The sequence below is a fragment of the Cygnus atratus genome, chromosome 5 (genome assembly GCF_013377495.2).
Source record: "Cygnus atratus isolate AKBS03 ecotype Queensland, Australia chromosome 5, CAtr_DNAZoo_HiC_assembly, whole genome shotgun sequence".
Classification (NCBI taxonomy): Eukaryota; Metazoa; Chordata; class Aves; order Anseriformes; family Anatidae; genus Cygnus; species Cygnus atratus.
In genome coordinates, this window is record NC_066366.1 from 47,832,354 (window position 1) to 47,844,646 (window position 12,293).

The window sequence follows — 12,293 nt, forward strand, 5'->3', positions numbered from 1 at the left end:
TATATAGAAGTCTCAGAAAGTAATCTTCCATTGCCCTGCAATGAAACTGGCTATAATTTTTGATGAACTGTGCTCTAAAAATGTGTCTGTACTTGTTATCACCATGCCTCGGTTATGAAAGCCTAATGCCAAAAAAATGAACTTGCTTACTACATTATCAGGACACGCTCGGATTTTTTTCTGCTCTCACCATCTGCTTGCTTTCATATGCTTTCCATTACTGAGACAGTGTATTACACTGCTAGCAGAATTAGTAAGAATAATTTAGCTCCCCCAACAAACATGACAGTAAATACAATGGGCAACACTCTGCTTACTCCTTAGTCTGTGCAATCCACCCGCGTCTGTTCTGTGCCACCTAAATGGGTCAAGTTATTTTCTTAACCCTACAGGCCCAGCTCCTATTGACTTCACTGAGGAAATTTGGGTGTAGATGATGGAGGAATGCAGCTCACATTATGCCTAACACCTAATTTAACGGAATAAGGGTTTTTCTTCATTACTGTGGGATGCTACACTTCTGAGCTACTTACTGAAGTAGGTGCAAACTATTTAAGGCTTGTCTGACATATACCATGCATGCAAGGAAAAGGAAAGGTCTTGCTAGGCTGGTGTGCCCACAGGGCGAGGACAGCCACCAGCACCAGCCCTTTGAGAAGCCAGAGGGGTGGCTGAGGAGGGGCTGTGCTCTGCGGGCAGGCTGGGGGAAGGAGGCATCCCAGGGACCGTGGCCACCTCACCCTCTTACGAAGAGGGCTTGACCCAGCAGGCTCTGCTGACTGGCTCTGATACTCAGCCCCTTCCAGTGAGCAGTTCTGGGCTTTGGGGTTATACCCCAAGGGAGAGAAGTGCTGATGCCAGAAAATGAGACTTACTGGGCCTTCCTGTGGCGCTGTTACTCGTTTTGTGGATTTGAGATGAGAGGCACCTTTTGAGCATATAGCCTAATAAACCTAAAGTTTTGCAAGAACCATGAGCAAAAGTGCAGGCTTCTGATTACAAAATACAAAATGACAATACTTTTATATACTACACCATGAAAAATCCAAGCATGCTAGCAATCTGTAATGACCTGGCCATTTTTCTCACAGATGAAATTTTTTTTAAGCTGTTTATTCTCTCATTCTGCTGGGAAGTCATGCACTCACCTTCCATGAATGCTCTTCAGCATCAAGATGATGCTACACCCCTTCATCTCAATCACTTGCACTAGTGCCTCTGCAAGGAGACGATTAGCCTGAATAAAAAGAAAGTAGCAAAGTGAAGAGGTTAACTCTAGCACATAGGAAGAGCAACGCGGGGGAAGGGCTCGGAGGTGAATCTGAACATCTTCTCTTTATTGCATAATTACAGAGAACAGAGAAGCACCACTTGTCACCAGCTTATGCACTCTCCTTTCTGCTGCATTGACTAAAGCTTGTTTTCAGGTTATATCATAAAAGAAAATGAATGGAAGCAGGTTTATCTCCGAAATGAATTGAGCACATGGCCACTGAATCTCTTCACCCATACAACACTATTTTGAATACTCTGAATTAAATCACTGCATAACAAAATAAACAGTAGTATATAAACATTAATTAATATTCATAGTAAGTGAACTTCCTCCCAGATTTACTTCTGGTGAATAGCTCTTGGCTCTAGTCCTTGAAAACCAGTGCTGAAAGAGCAGAGCTAAAGCTGTTATAAATTATCATTTGTGATGGCAGTGTCACAGACTAGAAGTCTATCAATGTGAATCATAGTAAATCAGGAAGGAACTCACACAAAACCTGCTGCTGCAATAAACAACAGGCTTCCACAACTGAAAAGCACTACTGACATCAAGTTCTCAATTCAGTAAAAACATTACTTTCTTTACAGCACATGAACTTCATTTTCATAATATGGCCCTGCACCCTCTTGAATTAAGACGTTAAAAATGTTACTTCCTTTAGCTGTTTGACTCACTCTCCCCTCAGCTGGAGGAGCTGCAGGGAAATGGAGCTTAATAGGAAATTTAAGATATTGATGTACTGTTATTGTTTTAACAGGTTTACTTTGACTTCCTAACACAAGGAAAACAATTTATCTGAGCTATACGTGGCTAATAGCTCTAGGAAACTTGGTTATCTGATGTAGCATCTCGCTTACTTGCAGAAACTGTAACAGATTCTTCTCCATGACACTGTAAATCATAACGATTGCATAAACAGGTAGATCTGAAGATGAGAAGCACTGTTGAGGATCCACATCACAACAGACTCCCATTAGAAATGAAATGGCCATTTCAACTGCCAACATGGTATAAATCTTTTGTTATTGGGTTGCTTGGTTGTGGTTACTTGCAAATGAATTTGATTATTAGAAAAGGAAGATAATAACCAGGAAACACTTGAGCTCTGCAAGTTGCATATACTTCCCTGTTGACTTCAAAATGTGTCTAAACATATACAAATCAAATCAAGTCTGGCATCAGTGCCTTCATTATTCAACCCAATTCAGTTCATCTTGTGAACTGCAAATTAGTTCTTCACATATTTGTCATGATTAGGCTAGGTTTATGAGTGATTCATAACAGATGGATAGTGGAATACACAATAAAGGATGGGGAAAAAAATCAAGGAGGCTGATGTTTCTGGCACGCCTCCGACGGGGATGATATGTGATGAACGTGCTAAGAGCACTGGCTTCCTTTAAAGGGGCTGTGAATGTTAGCATAGTATTTGTACAGCTCAGATATTCCCAATAAAGACCCCGAAATACCTGTTCCTCAGACAAGGCAAACAGGTTTCCAAGGGAAGATTTTACTGCCTTTTTTTTTTTTTGTGCATGTGTGTGTGTGTGCACGTGTGCCTCTGGAAAGCAAGCCTTTAAAAAAGAGAAATAGTATTGTTATTATTGTTGGGATCTCACAGTAAAATTCAGCACCAAAAAAAAAGAAGAAAGGGCATGACTGAAATTCCACATGATTATTTAACATGCAGGTGAAAGTATTTGCCTCCATTCTCTGTCAGGCTAAGGCAGAAGATAAGGTTCAGAAAAGTTAGAGAAAGGGCTACTTATATTTTACTAGCGCAGAATAAAGGATGTGAAAGTCACACGGAAAACACAGTCATAAAAACTAATCTATTTCCTTGTGTTCTGCAAATCCTTGAAAGGTACATGCTGTTCAGGAAAGATGGAAATAGAGATTATCTTGGCAAATTGATGTTGTAGTGCCATGACGTGGTAGCTTATAAAGGAAAGACAAGACAGCATGGGCAGAAGACTGTTCAAGACAGAATCATTCTGCAGAAGGACAATAAAAGTTGACTCTACTGCATCTCCAAAAGCCTAAGGAACAGCATCAGTAAAGGCTATAGTTCTCCATAATGCTCTCACAGAAATCTCACATCCAATGCCTAGATTGCAGAACAAATACTGCCAGCAATATTATGGTCTAGATACTCACTGGGAAAGTCAGATTTCTTCACCAGAGTCAATATGTAGAGCTGCAGTTAAGACCTGGTTTTGGTGAGCAGGGAATACATCATGCAAGAGCTAATCATAGACAAGAATCCTGCAGTGAGCAGGCATGGGCTGGCTCAGTTAAAATTAAATCAAAGAATAAACAAAAATAGATCTGTTACTATTTATTGAACTACCAGGAAACAACTAGTGAAAATAAGTTGACCAAATAATTCAAGGACTTCAATTTAGAAAGGGCTTGACATTCAGATCAAAGAAACCTTCAAGAAAGCTGGGAGGGGGGAAAAACAACAATTTTAGTGAAATGCTTCAGATCTAACATGATGAATAATCCCTTCAAAATGGCTATTACTCATAGGGAGATCAGACATCGCAGGTTGCCAGTGCAGTCCTGAAATACAGATTGTCCTACACACCTCTTGGCAACAATCTCTGAGGCGGTGCTGAGCTCTGGGTTCCCTCTGTCCCTCCTCCAAGCAGGAGCCTGCTCCCAGTTCCACAGCGATGGAGGGACCAGGCCAGCTTCAGCTCCACACCCAGTCACACACCCCAACGCGTGGGATGTGCCTCTCGCCACAAGACCCCACATCTCTTTTAAAACAAAGCAAAGTTAATCACTCTAAGTCCAAGTAATCAGAGCATTTAGAAGACATGGAAAAAGAGACAGATCAGCAACGAAAACTGACTTGGAAGTCAGAAAGTGCAGAAATACAGTGGAGACTGCTAAAAGTGAAGCATTGCAAAGGAAATTAAAATGACAAATGGTTCCTCAGCTATATAAATAAAAGGAGAACAAGGAAAAAATGGAACCGCTCTGAAATGGGAATGATGTAAAGATCAGAGATAATTCAAGTACGGCTCCAAATCTAAATGAGTACTTTACTTCAGTTTTCTATAATGACAGTGACACTGAATTTAATGGAAGAAAGCATATATATATATAATGATGGATAACAGGAGAGAAAGAAGGGAGTGGAAATGCGAGGTGGTGTGTTCAGATGGGGACAGAAGGAACAGGATGGGGTGAGCTTCCTCCCGTTTCTGAGTGACCAGAACACCGAGCAATGCTGTCGAGGGGCACTGGCTCCCCAGAGAACAGCACAGGGAAAACAAAAAGTGATCTGGGCAACTATATGTCCTGTTGCCTGAGCCCAGTTCTCTGCAATTTGTTAAGAAAAATTTTGAATACAGACATACACACACACACACATATACATATATATATATATATCAAAAACATGAAAGTAAATGGGGAAAAACAGTCTGAGCTAACCAAAGGTTATCTGCTATTTATGCCCAAGGTAATGGACTTTTCTGAAGAATAAAAAGACAAAATTATAACTATCTGGACTTTGGTAAAGCATTTACAATCGTGTCAATTGGGAAATTACTGTTTAAGTCAGCATGTGCAATTCACAGCACAAACGTGGCAGCGATCAGGCCAGTGCAACAGGACAGAGGCTTTACTGGAAAAGGAGGGACCATGCCAACAGAATATCCTGCACAGGGAGAAACCACAAATACTGCCCATGAACTGCTCTTGTACAACAATTTCATTAGAGGTATTCGCAAAAAGGAAGTTACATAAATGTGACATTTAAATATATAAGAAAATTTTTCTTATGTCACAGACTGAGGAAGTATTACTAGTGTGACAAAGGGTAGGAATATCATGCAGAAAGACCTCAGTAACTTTGAAAAACTGACGTAGGCTGTATTTATATAAAAAAAGAAAGGCTGGTAACAGAATTATTGCAGTAAGATGGAAAGTTGAAAAATATAGAAGATAAAATCACAAGGTACTCAACTGCAGGATGAGTACTTCTAGAAAGTGATCATATGTACTCCTAAACTGTGCTCAGGACATCCCCTGTGGATCTCTGCACCATTCCGGTGGTGGGACACACAAAGAGGAACTCTTACTGTGCATAATTCCATGTATGCATTGTCCTCCAGCTCAAACGACACACTGGTGGCTGAACTAAGGCATTTCATTTCTGTTGAATGAAAGTTACATTCTCAGCTTCAAATCAGCAAAGCTCTGCTGAAACAAGCAGAACTACAGTAGGTTGGCCCTGGCTGGAGATCTAGCCAAGAATATCTAAGGAAGAGAAAATACACGGGAAAAAAAAATCAGATTTTAAGCAGGGCTTTGTGCTACTGCTAGCACGGATGCCCTGAAGACTCTGGTTCACTGAGGGGTCCTGGCGCAGGGAAGGGGGTAGCACTTGCCAAAGGAAATGCTTTTTGCAATTTTAGCTTCCTTCCTGCTTCGCAGCGCTCCAAAGGTCAGCCCCCTGAATTTCCGTACCTGCCCCAAGACGTGGCTGCGCTGGAGGCATAGGTGGGTCCCTCTGGTATTGCAGAGTGTGAGACTACATGAAAGCAGAAGGCCAGCTACGCAGGTGAAACAATCCCAGCTTGTTTTCTGCTACTTCAGCGGGACCTGAAATACTCACATTTTAAAGAGAGCCTATAAATCTAGCTGTACACGCATACACATGTATTCATTTAATTTCACTGTTATGAGTAGCTATATAAAAGTCCACAAAAATTATTTGCCAGACTTCCCCCTCCTCTTTTGCTGCGTTATAACAGCTGGTATATGGATTTACATTACGAACCTAATACAGTAATTGCAACTTTAATAGTGTATTATCCTTTTCCCCCTGATGGGACCTGGCTAAGAGTGTCCCTTAAATTAACTGTGTAGGTATACAGAGATGGATGCTTAGTCTAACAGCCACATCATTTCTGATCTTTAAGAAAAGCTCAGTGTAGGAAGGATAGTGCAACTCTAATGAAGTGATTGTAAAACATCTTTTTTTTTTCCCCCCCAAGGGTTGCAATTTATAAAGTTTTACCACCCTATCTTTAGCATAAGATCCCAGGCAGTCAGGAAAAAACATGCAAAGTTACACTGCTTGCAGGGAGAGCAGTGAGGGTGAGCTCTTCACCTCCCTCCCTGGGGGAGCAGCCCTATGAATGCCCCGGGATGCCCTCGTCCTCTGGCCAAGTGGGGTGGAGATGAGGCCGGTCTCATAGGCTGGAGAACGATAAAACAGATTGGGAAGATCTTAACTGACAATGCAGGCTGGCATTTTTCCTCTTACAGCTCTTTTCTTTAGTAACAGCTTTCATTGTTGCCAACCTACATTTTTGGCCCTTGTCTTGCCTGGATAAAACAAACATATGCCTTTCTTGAAGGAGTTTGTCACTGCCAAGAGCCACAGTGAGGGCTCAGTTGTCGGCATCTCTTGTCCCTGCCTCCCCAGATGCAGACAAGAAAGATCCTGAGCAGATGAGAACACACAGGAGAAGTGTTTGTGCATGCATACCTGAGCAGTCAGAGATTGAGCATGAGGGACTGGCAATAGATTTGTTTAAAATAAAATCACCTTCCCTTCATAAGGTCTTACACTGTTAAGAATACATTCATTTCCTGCAACACACAGCAACAAATGATGTGAGGAGGAGTGCTCTTCAGAGCCTCTTTGGAAAGCACTGGGGAAGCGGGATAAACATCTCAAACTTTGAGGTTACTCCCTCTTGTCAATATTCCCTCTACTTTTCCCCAAATACCAAATTTTCTGGTCACAAGCCATCATTTTCCTTTTAATTACACAACCTGCCCTCTCCCTTACAGTGATTTCCCTCCATCCACCCCACCTTTTCCCCCACATTTTCTTTGTCAAAACGTACCTTTACTTTTACTTGGAAATCAAGATTGGTCAAATTCCAGCCACTCACCAGTGTAACCCCTTTTGGCTAGGCTCAGGGTATTGGTAACAAATGACATACTTCTGCATATTGTGTCTCGCTAATCAGTTTGTTTTGTCTTTCTGCAAAGGACTACTTGTATTTCAATTAGAATTGCATTACTTACTTTCTGAAGGAGCAAAAATTAAGGTCTGATAACAATAATTCCATCTCCTACTGACTTGCATGTGACCTTTGTCTTTCTGTTAAATATCCTGAACTCCCCTTTTGCTACAGTTTATCATGACTCACCCATTACAGTGTTTGTTTCACTTGGTGGAGTCCTGAGTATATTAATTTTGGAATGAGTTTTCTGACACAGCTGTGATATCATGCCTAGTGCTGCTGCATTTTAGCATTACTAAATTAGGAAGACAGATGAGTGAGAAGTGATTTCTTAACCGAGGTAAGTCTCCTTTACTACTACAGTTGATATAATGAAAGAGGTAAGAACACAAACTAGGATGGCAAATGTACAAGGATGGTAAGTGTACCATTGAAATGTTTTCTGGATCCCTGCTGCAGACTGGGAAATACTGTCCCCCCCCTTGACTCATAGGTCTGTGCCCGTCCCAGGCCCCCAGTAAGTACCGACACACCCAAAAAGCAGAGACCTCCCAGGGGGTAATCTTAAAAACATGAGGTAATTGTGCTTGCTGGCTCAGCAATGGTGAGGTCACATCTCCAGTATGTCCCGAGGTAGACATGGAACAACCCAGGACATAGCAGATGGGATGAACAAGAGATCAGCCATCCAGGAAATACAGCTAAACAAACCGGGGCTGTTTAAACTAAAGGGAAGTCTGAGTGAGGGCACAACACCATCCTTTAAGTGGAACCAGGCTGTTGCAAAGAGAAAGAAAAAGTAATTTCCATGTCTGTGATGGATTGGGCAGGAAGTAATTGCGGAGAAGTAACAGATGAGGATGTAATTGCAACAGTGACAATTTGAGAGATTTAGGTCAGATATTAGGAAAACCATAAACGGGATAGAGACACACGGGAGAAGATTCACTGAGGCGACAGTGGAACCACCATTAGAGAAGGTCTTTAACATCAGGCTAAAACAAACAGCCTTTAGGATGCATAGTCTGACTTTCAGCGGTACAGAAAAACGGTGCCTTGCAGCCACTTCTAGCTCTGCTTCAAAAGCCACATCTCCTGGAACAACCTCCATGCAGGTCCCCATGTTTCCAGTGCTGTCTCAGTCCGAGTAACAAGTCCAGAAAGCACTGTGCCTTATTTGGATTTATCACCCACAGAGAAAACCAATCTCCATACAGAAATTGCCCTCTAGAAGCAAGCAGCACAGTTTTTATTGACTGAAGGATTTAACAAATGCATGTCAAACCTCTGGGTACCCCACGCAGAGGGCTGTGATGTCCAAGCATCAGCTGGCTTGCAGCAGGACGTGTACTGCCACACGCTCTCCCTGAGCCACGTTAGTTAGATGAACCATTGCATTCGGCTTCGTTTTACGCAAATGGGGAGAACTACAAACCACAGCGAGTTCAAAGGGAGCACTATCATGAGCCTGAACAGCATGAGACACCAAAGAAAGTGCGGCCTTAATATCCTGGGAGGTTCCTAAATGTTATCTCACTTCAGCCATGCACAGATGGCCCTTATCTATGCTAAGGAGGAGCATATTTTCTTTCTATCAGAGCAGCAAGATGTGCGAGGCTGCTGCTTCATCCCGGTAATATGGCTCTGGAAGATGAAGCAAGAGAGGCAGGAGAGGGCTGCAGCTTCTGTAGAGCCACCACAACACTGCTCAGTCTGTGTCACTGCCATGGATCTACTTCTGAGTTTCACTGAGACGTGCAGGTGAAACATCCGTGCTGTAGCCTGGCTCTGGCAGCGCAGGAGCTGGGTCTCTGGGAATTTGACTGTACAGCCCCACTGGAGGCTCAGTGCCCCAGCTCCCCAGCCTGCAGCCCAAAGCCCACTGGCTAAAAGACACTGGCCGCAGCTGGTGGCACTGCACCAGGCTGCTTAGATGCAGCCCAGCTTGGCTTTGCATCCCAGGTCCTGCACCACTGTGGAGAGTCTCACTGAACCACCGCTTGCTGGGGGATGAAAGGAGATTGCTTTTTAGTTTTAGAAGACCTTAATCTCTGCCCTGGCTGATGCCAGCAGTAGCCACAGCATGAGGCAAGGTGACAACTGACGTCCTTTGTTGGCCCATGGCTTATAACAATACATACATAACTCCCCCAGGCTCTGTGGGGATTAATTAGCTAGTGTTAATGAAGCTTTGAAGATAAAAAAACACTCTGTAAGTGTTAAAGAATTGCTGTCCCAGTGTGTCATCAGGATATCACAATTTCTTGCTCTTTGAGGTGCAGTTGCTTCAGGTGATCCTACAAGCAAGCTATTTTTTCCCACTGCTTGCACTAAACTTAAAACTTGACTGGGGAATTATTGCAGTGAAAGATGCAAGAGTCTTCTTTCCACTACCCCTCAGTTATGTGGGCTGTGTCCCCACTGCTCCTTGAGTGTGACATGCTCCTCAAAGGTATATTTAAGCTTTCCAACACACTCTCCTGCAGGACAAATCACACTGCTGGGATGCCAAGAAGAGCAGATGCAGCACACCTAGCCCTGCCATCCTCTTCCGCAGTGACAACATGCTGTATTGGTCCAAACACACACCTCCACAGAGCAGCTTCTGGGGAGCTGGGTTGCAATTGGAACAGCTTTGGAGCTCAGCTTGCAGCTGACTGCTCAGTTCCAGCCACACGTAATACACCAGCAATTTGCTTTCAGTTGTCCCTGGTATCTCTTCCACAGCAGTGAGGGAAGACGAGAGACCATCATGTTTGGGAACCAATTCTCCTATAAAGACATATATGAATTTCAGAGAACGATAAGGGTACATATCTGCAGTACTCCTTCCTAGCCACATATAATCACAAAGGGTTGTAACACAAGCTGCAGCTCAGACACCAGCGGTCTGTCACACCGGGGCTGGACACAGTTCACTGCCTGCTGGAGCCTCACTCGGCTCACCTCTTAGCTGAAATCCCTTTCTCATAGAAAGAACAAACCCTTATTCAATGCTGGATGCTTACAGTCGGTTGTAACTCCAAAATAACTGTCAGCTCCAAAGCACGTTAGAAAAAAAAAAAAAAAAAAGAAAAAGCTTTCCTAAGTTCTCTGGGAGAAGAAAGCCAATTCCTTGACTGACAGTGCAATGGAGGGCTTTCAAGTACTCCACTTAGTCTTAACATTTAGGGGGCTAGATTTTAAGCAGCTAAGCAGGATCTGAAAGCAGACATCAGGTGGTATATTTGGAAGTCTCCTGGTACTCGGTTTCTATCAATGTCATCATAAATCAGAAAGCTACACTCCAGCCCTGACTTAAGCACCTAAATCCCTTTTGTTTTCCTTGGTTACTCTGAACCAAAATTGATTAGTAGATTTAGAAGTGTCAGAAAAATGAAACACGTGGAACATTTTTCTAAAATACCCTGTGCTCTAGTTGAACACGCCAGCGTTTTCTAAGGGAGAAGCTGATTCATTAGGGTATTACAATGCTTCCAGGTGGACATAGTTGAAAAACCTTGGAAGAAACTTTTCAGTTCCCATCCTCTGGGAAGAAGGGTGGGGCTCCGCATAATTCAAGATAGAGCATAAAATTTAATGTGATGTAGGCAAATGTGTTCCATCCTTCAAACAAAGGTCCACACAAACTTAGGTGTAGATCTGAGATGGTACATGTGATATAGTCTCAAAATGTTGTGCATCTTGGACCTGAAACAAAACCTGCATTTTTGGAAGTTTCCTGGTTTGTGTCTTTGTCACCCAGAATTTCCTGTTCTACGCAAAGCCAAAGGTGCTGGTCTCAACAAGCTGTGTGTTCCAAGTCACAGGTGGCAGCATCACCTCACATGGCTGCTGAAAGCAGTAATTTCCTTAGACCACATTCATACACTCATGCTGGAGGACTGCTGAGACTTGAGAGCACATCTGCTCAAAAATGAGACGAGTCTGTTTTCTGCTTATTTTCCAGCCAATTTTCTTGCTTAGCCTAAAGGAGATATCTCTGTTTTTTCTAAGGGACCTCTTCAGAAAAGATGCTGAATGGGGACTTCAGGCAAAATATTCTGCAGTCTTCTCTGGAGAGGAGGTTAATGCATAAGCATAAGGTTTCATATTTTGATCCAGATAAGAGTCTCTTGACTTTCTCATTCTGGAAAAGCAAGCCATGCTGCAGTAATACTAACTGAAAACCAGAGACTCCCGCAGTTGTGTAAAAACTTTCCCAGAAATAAAACCTTCCTGCTACTAATAAATAGCTGCACAAATATCTTCACATGCACAAAAAAAGGAAAAAGAAAGAGGAATAACTCTAGCTACAGAAACATTACTTTTGTAGGAACAGGATGGGAAAATTCTTGCCTTTCACGAGAAATCAAAAGCCTATGGGTTTTTGATTTTGAAAGCAGTGGGGCCAGAGCACCCACATTCTAGCTGTGAGTGGGAGGAGAAGACCTGCCCCAGGCACCTTTCACCCTCACAATGCTCCACATGCCTTGCAGCTGGACAGGACAGTCATTGCTGCAGTACCCATGCATGATCACGAAGGTGAAGAAATTCTGTCACACAGGTTCCTCCTTCCTATTTTTAGTATGCAACACTGATTTTTTTTTAATATATATTTTTAAGTCAACATTTTATTCTTAATTTTGACCTGTCAAATCCGATTTGGCCCAAAATCAAGGTAATAAACCAAAGCTTTCATATGTGTCCATAGTCAAAAGAAATGTTGCTGTAAAAAGTTTTTTTAAAAATAATGTTAAAAAATTCCAGTTCAAACAACTTATAAACATGCAGAAGCACGTTTGGAACATTCCTGCAGCACATAAATATGCCCATGCTACCTGTGGCGATTTACTTATGCTTTCAGGTTCTCATGCACTCTCAGAAGTTGCAGCAGAGCTATGTTTCTGCTGTTCAAAGAGAAATATAACTATCAATTTAACTATCCAATTTTCATATGCATTGGGCCAGAGTTAGGCTGAGCACCACTAGCTAAGGCTTATCATTTATTTTACAGAGGGACTACCATGGGGTCTCTC